We start from the raw sequence: 15917 nt of genomic DNA on the forward strand, positions 1-15917 counted from the left end.
AACACCTGTAAGGTGGAGAGTTCTACAATGAATACAGTCAACAATGAGTCAAGCGTCACTCGCAATACAGAGAGCTTGCTACAGGTTCCATCTCTGCTTAACCATCTATGACAGTTCTTTCCAAATTCCTATGGCTCTCTAGGTTTACACATAAATGTAGCTATTATTAATGATATTACTATAATGAAGTAAATGTAGATTCCAATTTATCCTGGAGTGACTGTAGATTATTAATACTCCTGGTATTGACTCTTGATTTTTCAAGTTTTTTTATTTTTAAATTTCTACTCCCATCAATCACTGACAATTTTCTCGATTCCTCACATTATTTTAAAGCCTTATTGTATTACATGAGATAACATTCTTATAAAGTGATTATACATTTTCTTATAATGCATACCTTCCTTATTTATTTATTTATTTATTTATTTATTTTATTTTGAGACGGAGTCTCGCTCTGTCGCCCAGGCTGGAGTGCAGTGGCGCTATCTTGGCTCACTGCAAGCTCCGCCTCCCGGGTTCACGCCATTCTCCTGCCTCAGCCTCCCAAGTAGCTGGGATTACAGATGCGTGCCACAAAGCTCAGCTAATTTTGAATTTTTTTAGTAGAGCCGGGATTTCACCATGTTGGGGAGGCTGGTCTCAAACTCCTGACCTCAAGTGATCTGCCTACCTCAGCCTCTCAAAGTGCTAAAATCACAGACATGAGCCACGGCGCCCAGCCCTTCACATCTTTTTTCAAGAGCTCAGATCTTCTAGGGCAAGAGCAATATTGTTTGGCTACAGAAGATTAAACTTTTATAGTCAACGAAACTCCCCATTATTTTCTTGATTCATTTAATTGTATTATTCATTCAACAACCACTATATATGTAGTATGGTAGTGTGAGCTCCAAAGATGAGTCAGACATATATATTGGTCTTAATAACAACAGTCTTATTTGTATCCTCTCCCCATTTCCAGCCACTCTTTGATTATCAATAGTTTCAGAAATTAATTTAAATGTCCCTTCTTTTTCTTTTGTCTTTCCTGAGGACACAATATGAGGTTTCCAGTTTTTTTCACAGTTAATAATGAGATATGTTATCAAACACACTGCACATGACTAGCAGTGTGTTTTCCATAATTTTTTTCAATATTCTCATGCATACAAGATAGATGAAATCAACTCTATTTTATAAGGAAGCAACATTCATTCACACAAGTAAAGTGATTTGTCCCAGACCTCACAGTGAGTAAAAAAAAGCAAATCCAAGACACATACATATGATTGTGGGACTCTGAAGTTCATAGCTTTTTTATCGGAAGTCTACTTAGGACTTTATTATATGATTCCATATTCATCTTGTTACTAGTGAGTATATAATCACTTCTGTCTGTTTATTGTTTCAGGTATGTAAATTTGTATCCCATTTAGATGTTTAGGTTCTTAACGGGTAGGTCATGTATCTAAGATTGTTATCTGTATCCTATATAATCTAACTTTGATCCTGATAAACAATACATTTTCTACGAAATATTTATATTTTTATTAATTTAGCAGATATTTATTTTGACAATAAAGGATAATAACCCTAAATCTATACAACATATAGTTCTATAGTCCATTTATTTTTATCTTTCATCTCATTCATTCAGTACTGAAGTAATTCAACATAGTTTGCATGATTTGGGGACTTCCACACAGAAATCCTGTATTCTGATTAATGAGACTGAAAATACATTCTGTTTCTGTTTCACTGGATGTATTTACTAGCACTCTAACAATTTCATAAATAGAATTAAATTTACATAAATAATCAAAATCATCATGAATTCACACATTTTGCTAGTATATACAACAAGGAGTAATAAAAGTAGGTACAGTATTTATCTAATACCCAATAATAGTATATTAAATTTTCTAATGAAATAATTTGTTATGAGAAAGAAAGCTATTGATGGCTTATCAAAAAAATCAGAATATTGATTAGTACTTGGCAAAATCATCAGTGCAGGAAAAATAGTTAATGCCAATGTAACACTAAATTACCATTTATTACATACATTTTATCATGAGTGAATAACATAAAATAAAGCAAATCTACTAGCTACCCCACTACTTCTTTTTTCTAATTGAAATTATTGGAATTAGATTTAATCTTTTTTTCTTTTCTTTTTCTTTTTTTTTTCCATTTTAAATATCTGGGTTTCTGGTGAAGGCAAAGAAAAAAAGTTCAGGAGATTGAGATCAATGTCAACTTAATATACCTCCCCATCACCACCTACTATTGTGAAATAGCAGCTTTCTTTGGTAATAATTTATCCTTATAAATCAGTAAACCTTATGAAAACCAAGTTGTGAAAACTTGATTAAAAAATGCTGTCAATTTACATTTTAGTTGCTACTTCTGCAACCTACACACCCGTAAGCCATGGATTTTCAAAGGTGTTTTAGCTTTTATTTCTTCCTCTACTTTCATTAGAGAGGAAGATAGCCCTAGCTTTCCAAAACAGGAAATTCTAATGCTTCTCTCACGGTGATTGGAGTTAATAATATTTGTGCTATCCATTTCACTTCTATTTCCCAACACATGAATCTAAACATTGGTTTTAGGAGAAAGAGTGTGTCTTATCTTCAGTTTAGTCACAATTCAGTTTTCACTTTTAAAATTAAGTTATAATGGAATGTGCAGGCTATATTTATTCAACATTGTTTTTAATTCACACTTACACAGATGATTTTTTTCTGGAAACTCCAAAGCAATCTTTATGGTATCATACTGGATAAAAATCTGTACTGGTGCTTCTTAGACGTCCATGCACACAATATTATATCATATTTCATGGGTGTTGGGGCATTGCACAGAAATGCTACACAACGAAATGGCAGGGATCTATAATGTTGGCATTCAAGTGTGGGAGAAAAGTTGAATCAAGAGTCACAACTTCAAACAAGAGGCAGAGGGTACAGAAATTCTGTATTCAGTAAGTGTTGTCAGGGGTAGGAGGTGAGCAGAATCTGAGATGTTTCACACTTAACATTCCCTTGGGCTGGAGACTGGGGAATGACTAAGCAGGCATTGGAAAAGACCCAGGAAATGTTAAATTTCTATGGCGTGAACCTTTACAAGCTATTGAAAAGAAATGTGCAAGTTTCAAAAACTTAAAAAACGGAAAAAAATCCAACTGTTCCTAAACATCTTTGATGTGTTTTGAAGACTACAGGTAAAAAGTAGCCTTTGTTATGGAAATAACTAGGTTTATAGACACACAACACATGGCAGAACAGTGAGAAACAATACAAGTATCTGAAAGAAAACCTGTCAGTATTAGCCACAAAAATGCATCTAATTTACAGATTCGGAGACAGATTGTTGTTTAATAATTACTGAGCCTTTTTATCATTAAAAAACCATATTAAATATTTTTCCATGTTTATTCATTAGAAAATAATTAAAACACTAAAATTAGGGCTCTTTCTACTGTCATTGGACAGAAGCAGAACTCCATTTACTTCGCTACTTTTCATTTGCCTGTGTACCCATTCTTTATTTGACCAAGTTTTCTGGAAGACTCTTTGATCAGAAGGTGTGAAACTCTTTCACCTAGAAGCTGATCCTGTAATTCTATTTCAACTGCTTTGTGGCAGCTGAATAACGTAAGGGATGAGACTGAATAAGAGAACAAAGATTTTTGATTTCACAGAAATCTCCAGTTTTCAGAATAAAGGCCTAGAAACATAAAGGAAAAGAATGATTTCTGTGTACATATATCACATGTGCATACAAAAACCAAACTTCTTAAATTGCGTGCTCTTTTATAGTCAAAGCTGTATACTTTTCTAGAAATCGATTGCTTCGTGGAATCAATAGTCCTTTGGAATAACTTTTTATCTATGAATTAAGAATTGTTAAGGAATACACAGCTGTTTCATATAGAGTTACATAATTAGAAAAATAAGAAAAATTTCTGAGATGTAATTCTAAAATATTAATAAAATTGCAATAGTAATTCTTATCAAAAATTCAATGTCATTTCATTGCACTCATGTCAAACAGTGAATTGCTTTCCCTAAAGCCAAATTCTTACCACAGAAATAGTTAGGTTTTAATTGAGGCAAGTTTCCCTACTTCTCTTTCAAGTCTGTCTCTGAAGTACAGATAATAGAGAAGGAGAATTCATCTACCCAGCAGTATCTGAAGTAGTAGAATTTCTTACTCCACAGCTAAGCTCATGAGTCCAGAACACATTTTTCTTGGGTACTTGTATTGTGAAGTGCGATATTGCAGGTTAAGCTAGAAGGTTTCATTTGGTGTTGCTAGAGATTGGACTTAAAGATGTGCTGTTAGCCTTGAACTAATATCTACTCTATGATGCAATCATAGAGGCTTTTATTATTCTCCTCAATAGTGTTAACAAATTAGAAGCTCAATGTATATTTTTCTTCACCATTTGAATATGTTTTCTTCTGAGATGCAAAAGTGAAGAACAGCATATCAATATAAACTATTTCTAAAAATAAATCAATTAAATATATGTTCTGCTTTGATATACATCCATTGTTCATCCCATGATAGGTTTTTGAATATCTTGGGTCATTTTTATATAATTTGTCATGGTTTCCAACAAGTTTAGATTATAGTAGCCCTTGTATGGGAAGAACGGTACTGTTAACTTGCAGGGATAAATGATGCTTCACATAGTAATTTATTACTGTATCTGAGAATAATTTCTAGAGACTAACTGTTTATATTAGAAACACTATAGATTTCCCTCTTTTGGCATAAAAGGAAATGATCCATATCTTACAAAAATGTTCTTAGCCTCATCTGTATCAAATTCATACGAAGTATGCATTCCTTAATTACAACAACCTGAGAGGAAAACCGGATCAACAGCTAAAGCAGAAGAAAAAAATAGCTTCTAAGACACCTCCAATTAAGCCAGTGAACCAGTGCTTTCTATTTTGAACAGATGTTACATACCTTTTCCAAGTACTGAACAGGTTTTTGTACCCACTTGGTCTATTTATATTGTACTTGGCTTGCCTTCAAACTTCTATTAAACGATAGTTTTTGAACCAAAAGGGACATTTGATTACGACAACACCATAAGCCACATTAGTATGCACATTACTTTGTTCATTAAAAAACAGGCTCCTTACTAATGTAGGAAACTGATATTTCAACCTGGAGATAGTAAGTGATTTCTTGTCTAAGTTTTCTATTCAATAATGCTGAATTATCCACAGATAGAATATTTTCTGAGGATTAGTCATGCCAAATCCTACTTTTATATCATTAATATGGTTTCGCTTACTGTGGGATATGAAGCTCACTTTTGGCATGAAGGCACCAAATTTTTAACCCTGACTAGGTATTGGTAAAAAAGAAATCTTTGCGGCTGGTCATAGTTCCGCTTCCTGTTCGACTCTGGTGTCTTTGCTGAGGGTGACATTGAGCTGCAAGTTGCATCTGGGGTGCCTTTAGGATTCAGCACCATGGTGGAAGAAGACATTGAGACCAAAATCAAGAACTACAAGACTGCCCCTTTTGACAGCCGCTTCCCCAACCAGAACCAGACCAGGAACTGCTGGCAGAACTACCTGGACTTCCACCACTGTCAGAAGGCAATGACCGCTAAAGGTGGCAATGTCTCAGTGTGCGAATGGTACCAGCGTGTGTACTAGTCCCTCTGCCCCACATCCTGGGTCACAGACTGGGAGGAGCAACGGGCTGGTGGCACATTCCCCGGGAAGATCTGAACTGGCTGTACCTCCCTCTCCCCTGTCCTCTGTCCTTCTCCCAGGATGGTGAAGGGAGACCTAGAACCCGGTGATCCCCACCCTGGGATCCTAAATCATGACTTACCTGCTAATAAAAACTCATTGGAAAAAAAAAAAGAGAGAGATCTTCATTATTTACCTACCCAAACAAGAAAGCAACAAAAATGCTAGTCACAAAATTTATCTACACACCTGCCCAGGAACTTTCAAGCTAGTGGAACCGTATCATTTACAGAGGTACACTTATTCAGGATTTTACTTATATTTGCTCTCCTGAAGATTGATGCACGTGGTAAAAGTGTTATCAAAAACACAGAAGCCTGGGCAACATACTGAGACCTCATCTCTGCAAATAATTTTAAAAATTAGCTAGGCATGGTGGCATGTCCCTGTGGTCCCAGGTACTCTGGAGGCTGAGGTGAGAGGATTGCTTGAGCTGGGCAATCAAGGCTGTACAATGAACTATGATCATGCCACTGCACTCCAGCCTGGGCAACAGACTAAGACCCCATCTCAAAAAAGAAAGAGTCAGTGTATTTATTCAGTCAACAGGGTCAATGTAGCCTTATTAGTTTCTTCTAATAATGCTGGAGACTCAGTTTATCAGGCTACAAGTAGTAGGTATCCTCTGGTTTTCTCTGCTGTGACTCCACTAGAGCATCACTAATCTATCACTTGACTATATTGTTATACAGGGCCAACTCTAGTGCCAGCTTACATGGTTTAAAGTGAGAAAATCACACTTCAAAGATGTGCATTTCCAAATATCTCCTCTTCCTTTCATCGGCCTGATTAGGGTTTAGAAAATAAAATTTGGGGTTATAAACCTAACTGGAACCTGTCCGGAAGTACTTCTCACATCACTGCCCAAGCAACTTAGGGTACTTACTACTGGCATCTCACGTCCTGCAGAAAAAAGTGATAGAGCTTCTCTCCCATGCAGGAAAGAACATGGCAGCATTTTCTCGCGGGAATGGGAGACCAAGGGTCAGGAGAACTCTCTAGGATTTGGAATCATTGGGACATGACATTCTTGGGGAGAAAAAAAAAGTTAGGTGGAGACAGCAAGGGAAAAGTAAGTCAAACTTCAACTTCACAGTTTTTCAGTTTCCACCAAGCAGATTTAAAGAGAAATTGGTTAATATGACAGGAATATAGGAAGAAAAACATTAACAGAAACTGTGGTATTCTAGCCTTTTTACTCTAAGAGTTCCTAAATGAACCACTTTGTTAGTGAAAAATCTAAAGGAAGGGTCTTGGTTGGGTGCAGTGGCTCATGCCTATAATCCTAACACTTACGGAAGTTGAGACATGAGGATTTCTTGAGCTCAGGAGTTCAAGATCAGCCTCGGTAACATGGTAAAACCCTGTCTCTACAAAAAAATACAAAAAAATTAGCTGGGCGTGCTGGTGCACACCTGTAGTCCCAGGTACTTGGGAGGCTGAGGTGAGGGAATCACATGAGCCTGGGAAATTGAGGCTGCAGTGAACCATCGTCACACCACTGCACTGCAACCTGCGCGATGAGAGTGAGATCCTGTCTCAAAGATAAATAGGTAAATGCATACATAGATATACATGCATACATAAAAGAAGGGTCTTTTTACTTCCTGGTTTTACCAAAAAGAGAATGTACCGTTAGTGCCAACTCTTCTGTGAATGTACATTCACTACTCTAGATTATTTTAGTATTGCTCTTGAAATGTACCCCAAATATTTACATGTATTTGTCAGCATTTCAAATCATACATCACAGATAAAAGCAATGCTGTAATCTCAGTTTCATCTACCTTATCCGCCAACAGGCTTTTAAGAAACTGAAGTCATATCATCTCTTGATATGAGACACACTAGCCTATTTATCCCAAAGGGACTCCACCTTCAGAGTACATAGAAATAAACAGGAGATATGTTAAAAGTAGATTCTTGTAAGTTAACGAAGCCAAAAACTTTAACCTGTAGTCCAGGAATATAAATTTTAAAAAGTTCCCTGGTGTTTATAACATTTGAAAACCCCTACATTGAAAAGAGAAAACACTATAGTCTATAAATAATCTTTGATGTGTTTCCAAATTGTATGAATAAAAGAATATTAACTGAATTTTCTAAATGCTATCTAATCTTGAGTAACTATTAGTGAAAACTGCCTCCAGAATGGTAGGTTATAGAGAGATGACATAGTAAATCTGATGTTTATAATTCGTGTAACTGCTGCTGGTTAACCTGAATCAATATTATAACAAGAGAAAAAAATTATGAGTAAAATAATTAAAACAACACTTGCATTTTATCTCCAAGTATAATCATTTGTTAACTGTCTTAGTTAAGTAAATATACGACACAAATTGTTTTGTAGAATTTTAGGTAAAATGAAATAGTCTAAATTAATCCCTAACAAACTATATATCTAGCATAGTGCCTAACATTAATATTTGTTGAATCAGTTAATAACAATTAATTTGCTTGTAACTGTTTCCCATTTATAGATACTTGAGTAATGTCAATATTTATGTTTGTAAAATAGTAAAGACAACAATAGAAAATAAACTAAAACTCATTTGTCTATATGAAAGCTAACAAAACATTTCATGAAAATCTGTTTATTTTATGGCTCAAACTAAAATTTTTGAGAGCAACCAGGTCTTTCTATAAATTTAAAATTATACTTATTGAAAAACAGAAATATTCTTATTTTACCATGAGCTCGAATTACTGTATTAAGAGAGGGACTCATTTAAAATCAAACAAGTGGCTGACATTAGCAATGTAATAAACGAAATGCTATAAGGCATGGATGATCTAAAGATTTTTTCCTACTGTACATATGCAATTTCCACCTTTATCTCTCAAGAACATAGTTATCATTCATAAGTCTTTTAAATAATTTAATACAGCATATAGAGAGGCAATCTTGCTAAGATGCAGATTCTAATTCATAGGTCTGTGAATGAGTCTGAGATTCTGAATTTCTAGCAAACACACAGGTGACACTGATGCTGCTGCTCTGCAGATCACATTTTGAGCACAAGGATTTAATACACCTGGAAAAGGTATTGAATATGGATGCCAGCAATTTAGATACACATTCCGGATCCCTGGTCATCCAATTGTGTTATCAGATACAATTTATTTATCTATTCTGGACATTTGTGTTGCTATGTATAAAATAAGGGAATTAGGGTATGTCGCCAAGGTTTTTTGAAGTTCTAAACTTAGATGTGTATACCATTCTATTTCATTCTCTAAACATCCCGTCGATTTATTGTGTCTTGTTTCTCTACTCATTTTAATAGTAACATACACCAAGGAAATAGGTCGATGAATTTGTGCCAAGAACTCTGGAAGGACTTTCTCTCTATAAAGTCCTTTGCCCATTTGATGGGCTCTTTGCCCATCTTCAAGAGCCATGCAGAGCCTCTGCTGTCTAGACAAGACACCTCAGCCTCCAGCTGCTTCCAACCTGGCTCCAAATGGCTTCAGTCTCAGAGAGGTGCTTGGCGGGCCTACTGGCCTCCAGCTTCTCTGTGCAGCTGTTCACAGTCAATAACGAACAGAGTCAATAATCTTTTATTTTTTTACAACCCTCGGTTTCCATCCAGCACAATTCACTTTTTGGCTGTTGACTACGGATAAAAAGACACGTACCAGGTTATATATTGTAACTTCATTTGCCAAGCTTCAAAATTGTTGTAGTAACCTTGACAAACCAGTAGTGACTTGAAAGACTAGGACATGTATGCCATCAAAGGTACTCCATTAGTATGTGTGTATACTATTTATGCTGTTGGAATGCACTTACAGTTTGCACACCTATACCTATATTTTTCTAAAATACTATTTAAAGTCACCCTTACAAAAAATATCTTTAACTCTAGGGAAGCAGCCCCCACTGAATATTTCTATGTTGTCTTATTCTCCAACAAACGTATTAAATGAAAAACATCACTCTATATTATTATAAACAGTTCTATCAGTTATCGCTTTCCATTAAATAATGATAAAGCTGATAATTTTTAGTATACCAATGTAATTAGACTTTTCTGAAATCAAGCTTTTTTTGAAAACAAATTTCATTAACTCACAACATACAAATGTGAATTAAGGATTTTAGTTTTATGAACTGTGTGTTTTTTCAGCTTCATTCTTCATAATTATTCTTATAATGCAGTGAACAAGTGAGAGCTGAAATACACTGAACACAGTTCAAAAGTAACCAGGAATGGATAAAGCACAATTTTCATCCTCTTTACTATCATGTTATAACATCTAGTTGATATTCAAATTTGAGTAACCACAAAGTATCAGAATATCTTTGACGATTGTTTTTATATAAAGCAGTGATAGTTATAGTCCTTGGTTTTAATACTAATCTACAATTGAACTTTCAATCATTAACAGTTGGAAATTTAAAATTAACTTAAAAATCAACATTAGAACACTAGTAAACAGGAAAGTGATTACTACATGTTAAATCTATAACTTCACATATAAATACAAATTTTCAATTAATCCAGAGTAGAATTGTCAACAAGAATGTCCTGGAATACTTTTTTATGTGTCTGCAATCAGGGTGCTCAGTAAAATTTTGCTGGACTAGACCCATATTATGAGTGAAATCCGGGCTGGTTGTGGTGGTTCATGCCTATAATCCAAGCACTTTGGGAGGTTGAAGCAAGAGGATTGCTTGAGGCCTGGAGTTCAAGGCTTCAGTGAGCCATGATTTCACCACTGCACTCCAGCTTGGGCAACAGAATGAGGTCCTGTCTCTAAAAATAATACTACTAATAAAATAAAAGTGTAAGGCACTGTTAAATGGCAAAGTGTAGTTGAATAGCCACCTGCGGGCAGAACTGGAGAAATTCTTTATGAATCTACTAGGAACTCAAACCAAATGGCGTTACTAAGCCATTCTGGGGAGAAACAGAGAAGCTAGCAGGTTACTCTGATGTGCATTTCTCAAGAGATTCCCACTAAAGACATAAGCAAGAACATCAATATCCAATTTGGATGACTTTTATTTCCTTCTCTTACCTAATTGCTGTAACTAGGACTTTCAGTTGTATGCTGAATAAAAGTGGTGAAAGTGTATATAATTGTCCTGTTCCTGATCTGTTTGTTTGCTTGTTTGTTTTGAGACAGAGTCTCGCTCTGTCACCCAGGCCGGAGTGCAGTGGCACGATCTCAGCTCACTGCAACCTCTGCCTCCTGGGTTCAAACAATTCTCCGTCTCAGCCTCTCTAGTAGCTGGGACTACAGGAGCCTGCCACCACACCTGGTTATTTTTTATTTTTTATTTTTTAGTAGAGACTAGTAGTCACTATGTTGACCATGCTGGTCTTGAACTCCTGACCTCAGGGGATCCTCCCACCTCGGCCTCCCAAGGTGCTGGGATTACAGGTGTGAGCCACCATGCCTGGCCCTGTTCCTGATCTTAAAGAAAAAGCTGCTAGCTTTTCCCCATTCAGTATGATGTCAGCTGTAGGTTTGCCATATATGGCTTTTATTGTGTTAAATTAAATACTCCCTATATCTAGTTTGTTGAGACTCTTTCTTGTAGATGAATCCTAGGGTGTTTGTTGCGTGTGGTGCATCAGCTGTGGTTCTGGGTGGATTCAGTAGCATGGCCTTCATGCAGTTTCTTCAGCTGTAATTTTCATGTGGGAGGTCTGCGATTACCCAAGTGGCCTAGGTTACAGGAGTTTGTGAAGGTGATGGTGTGGTTTTACTGGAGGTGAAGGTGCCACATTGATTTTTGGGCTGGGCATGTAATGGTGTGGAGGACCCTCAGGCTGTTCCATGTGGTCTCCTGGGAAGTGGAGACTACCAGCCAACTGGCTGTAGGGTTGGGTGCAGGTGGTGGTATATCCAGGAGGCTGGCCACTGCCGCACTGGCTGTTAGGCATGTTCAGGACAGGTGCAGTGGAACTAGCAGGGGGCCACTTCTGAACCAGCTTTCAGGCCAAGTGCAGGTGCATTCAGTGGGGCTGGCAGCTCAGTGATGGACTTTCTGGGGACATGGGACAGACATTGACCAGACTGTTGGGCCAGGTGTGAATGCAAGTGCAGTGGGACCAGACATCTCTGTCTCGCCTTTTCCAGGGAGTTGGGGCTGCTGCTGGATTTGCTCTTGGCCTGAGTGTTGGCTTGCACAGGTGCCATGGGACTGGGTGGCTGCTGCAGTCTCTCCAGGAAGGCAGGGCCCCTTTCAGGCTAGGGGTGGGTGTGTGTGAATGCCTCCAGCAGGGTAGCCAGGGCATGGGGCTGGGCAGCTGTGCACACTCTCTGCAGTGAGGTGGGACCTGACCAGATTGGCTGCCAGGCCTGGAGCAGGCAGGTGAAAGTACAGTGGGCTGGCTAGCTGCTCGAGGCCACACCGTTGTGCAGGTCCACACGGGCACTCTCCAGTGCACTTCCTCAGTCACTCCAGGTAAAATACAGTGGTGTTGGTTGCTTTGGGTTTTTGTGTTGATGGCGGGGTGGGGGTCTGGGGTGTGCCAGGCAACTCTAGTTGGCCCTTGTGCTCACATCACCAAGATATTCTTGAGGGAATCTTAATGTTTAAACTATTGTAAGACATTTATGTATAAAATAAAATAGAGGCTCATGCCTGAAATCCCAGCACTTTGGGAGGCTGAGGCAGTAAGATTACCTGAGGGTAGGAATTCAAGACCAGACTGGGCGATATAGAGATATCCCATCTCTACAAAAAATAATGCAAAAAATCAGCTGGGCATGGTGATGTGGGCCTCTAGTCCCAGCTACTTGGGAAGCTAAGATGGGAGGATGGCTTGAACCTGGGAGGTGGGGGCTGCAGTGAGTCCTGATTGCACCACTACACTCCAGCCTGGGTGACAGAGCAGAAACTTTATCTCAAAAATAATAGTAATAACAATAAAATGAAGTGGCAAATGATATTTTGTGATAGTAAATTTTTCATAAAAATATGTGATTATAAAATGTAGAATATATTAATGATGCATTTTGTCAGTGGTATAATTTTTCATATTACAGCCATGTGTCACTTAATGGGAATACATTCTGAGAAATGTGTCATTAGGTGATTTCATTTTTCTGTGACATCACAGTGTGTACTTACAATAACCCAGATGGTATAGGCTCTGTGGTGTAGCCTATTGCTCCTAGACTACAAGCGTGTAGCATGTTACTGTAATGAATACTGTAGGCAACTGGAGCACAGTGCTATTTTTCTATCTAAACCTATCTAAACATAGAAAGAGGAAAGCAAAATACGGTATTATAATCTCATGGGACCACTGTTGAATATGTCATCTGTCATTGACCAAAATGTTGTCATAAGGTGCATGACTTCCTCTGTACAATTTAAATATGAAAGAGAAAGTTAGCAGGATATCGGAAAGCTAGTTGTCCTACATAAGCAATGAACATGATTCATTTATTTTTGATAGCCTTCCAGTCTTAACATTTTCTAGCTCTTTCTTAATTTTATTTCCTAGGCTGAAAACCAGGGATCGTGGTTAAAACCCCTCTTTCTGTGTTCTAGCCTCCAGGCACTGGAGTCACAGCACAGTGGTTCCACTGCATCCAAGGGGCTCCATTGTTACTGTTGAGTGATGAGAAGAAAAATTTTAAGCTCCGTGACCTCAAACTCTCCATCTTTTAAGAAGAAATAATATTAATAGTGACTATATTGTTGTCATGAGGATTCCGTGAGTTAATAAATAAAATTATTTTCACTACTTATTTTGCACTAAACACTTCTTACATATGTATTATTTTACAGATATCACCTATGCTTTTATTCTCCAATAACAATTTGAAGATATAATTTGAAAAAACATAGTTAAAATAATTTTATGGCACTTAAGAGTAGACTCTTCATCTTTCAGTTTTTCAACAAATATTTATTGAGTGGCTACTGAGTCACTTTTTAATACAGGGAATATGATCATGAACTAAAAGCATTCAGTGAGTGGTAATTTTTCTGAAATAAAGAAGTATATGTAATGAATAGATAGGTAATGATGAGTGAGGTCCAAAGTTAATGCAAGGAACTAAAGAAAGGTAAACAAAGAACTTTGTGTGACAGTGGCATTTGAGCGGAGATCTGAATGACATGAGAGAGACAACTATGCAAAGACCAGCTGCAGGTTTTGTGTAGTGGAATACACAAGCAAAGGATCGGTTGGAGATTCTGGGTGGTATTCCAAGCAAACGGAATCACAAATTTTAATGTCCTTGACACAGGAATGTGATTTTCACATTCCCCACCAAGAAGACCCATATGGCTGGAGCAGAACAAGAGAAAGGACAAAACAGAGAGTGGTAGGAAATGAGGACAAAGGGGTGCCAAGACTAGATCCTGCACAGCCTAATGACATAGTGTAGGAACTTTGGTGGCATGTGTATAGGGTGTGAGAGTACAGAGAAATCATAGAAGACACCAAGATAGTTACTCTAATTACAATACAATCAAGGTATATCAGATAACAGTAAAATGATATTGAAAAACACAAAATCTATAGTATTTTCAATCATAGACTCAGTTCTGTAAAGGGAGGGAGATTTTAAATTCAAAATAATTCCAACATCAATCTACAGAATATTATTATTAAAATATAGCAAGCTGATTCTTCTTCTAAAAACATAAAAAGAAAAGTAAAACACCAACAATACCTAAGAGAATTTCAAATAATTGAGATACATTGAAGAAGATATCTTATCAGTTAGAACACCTTATTATAAACTTATATTTCTTAAAATAACGTGGAATTTTCTTAATGGAACAGAATAAAAATACTAGATACTTTTCCTACTTCAGTGGAAATGTCAGCACTGTTTCATGAATTGTGCTGAAGCAGGTAGCTGTTCCTTATGTACAAGGAAAAAAATTACGACCCCTTAATGCTCAACAGAAAAAAAATTATGTATAGGTTAAAATAAACTAAACATTCTAAAAGAAATATGAGGACCATTTTAACAACATCAACAAAGGAGATCTTTAAGAGGAGATTAAAAATATCAAAATGGGCCAAGCGCGATGGCTCACGCATGTAATCCCAGCACTTTGGGAGTCTGAGGCTGGTGGATCAGGAGGTCAGGAAATTGAGACCATCCCGGCTAACATGGTGAAACCCCCCGTCTCTACTAAAAATGCAAAAAATTAGCCGGGCGCGGTGGCGGCGCCTGTAGTCCCAGCTACTAGGGAGGCTGAGGCAGGAGAATGGCGGGAACCCGGGAGGCGGAGCTTGCAGTGAGCTGAGATCGCGCCACTGCACTCCAGCCTGGGCGACAGAGTGAGATTCCGTCACACACACACACACACACACAAATCTCTCTCTCTATCTATCTATCTATCTATCTATCTATCTATCTATCTATCTATCTATATGTCATAAACAAAAGTTAAACATATGAAAAAGTAGAAGCTATGTGTAAAAGCTAAAACTGAGGAGAGTTAGTATCCCGAAAATAAAAATAACTTGCAAATCAGGAAGGAAAACATATATCTCAACAGAAATATAAGCAAATATACAGACATGAATTTCACAGAGTAAGAAACCAAAAAGACAAAAGTACCTTAAATAATGTTTGGAGTAATGTGTCGCAAAGTAAATACAAATTATGAAAATAGTGATCTGATCTTTCATATCCATCAGATAGTAATGCTTTTATTATGTTTTTTTAATAACAAATGTTAGTGAAGAGACGGGAGATGGGAACTGATTTATATCCGTGGAAGTCAGGGAATGTGTTCTGGATGCCCAGCAAAGTTGAAGGTGTATATACTCCATAATCTAAAAATTCCATAAGTAGCAGTTGGAATTCTAATATATTAATTCACAAAGAGACATGTACAAAGACACATTAGAAAAACAGTAGAAAAGACAAGTTCTGTACCCAATGAATAAATCAGTGTGGAGAGCACATACAATAGGCTTCTAAATTGGAATCTACATGAAAAAACACGGAAATGTAAAAGAAATTTACATATACGTTCAGTGAATAATTGCGTTGCCAAATAACAAGTATGTCATCACACTATTAGTCATTTGAGAATTGAAACTTCAATATAGATAACAGATGAAATAAATACATGTTTGATAAAAGTATATAAAAATAAGTAGGTATGATTTGTAGCAATTTAAGCGTATAACTTAAAAGTTAAGT

At 37.0% G+C, this 15917-nt stretch overlaps 1 protein-coding gene and 1 pseudogene across 2 annotated transcripts in view; one reads left to right on the plus strand and one right to left on the minus strand.

Annotated features, from left to right (window-relative positions):
- The window catches only part of GALNTL6 (polypeptide N-acetylgalactosaminyltransferase like 6), a 1207198-nt gene that overhangs the window by 1085479 nt on the left and 105802 nt on the right, over positions 1–15917 (minus strand). The gene's annotated exons all lie outside the window — the stretch shown is intronic.
- Positions 5387–5870, plus strand: LOC108586150 (annotated as a pseudogene). The gene has a single exon (XR_001903035.3). The product of XR_001903035.3 is annotated as a cytochrome c oxidase subunit 6B1 pseudogene (transcript).

The sequence above is a fragment of the Papio anubis genome, chromosome 3 (genome assembly GCF_008728515.1).
Source record: "Papio anubis isolate 15944 chromosome 3, Panubis1.0, whole genome shotgun sequence".
NCBI lineage: Eukaryota > Metazoa > Chordata > Mammalia > Primates > Cercopithecidae > Papio > Papio anubis.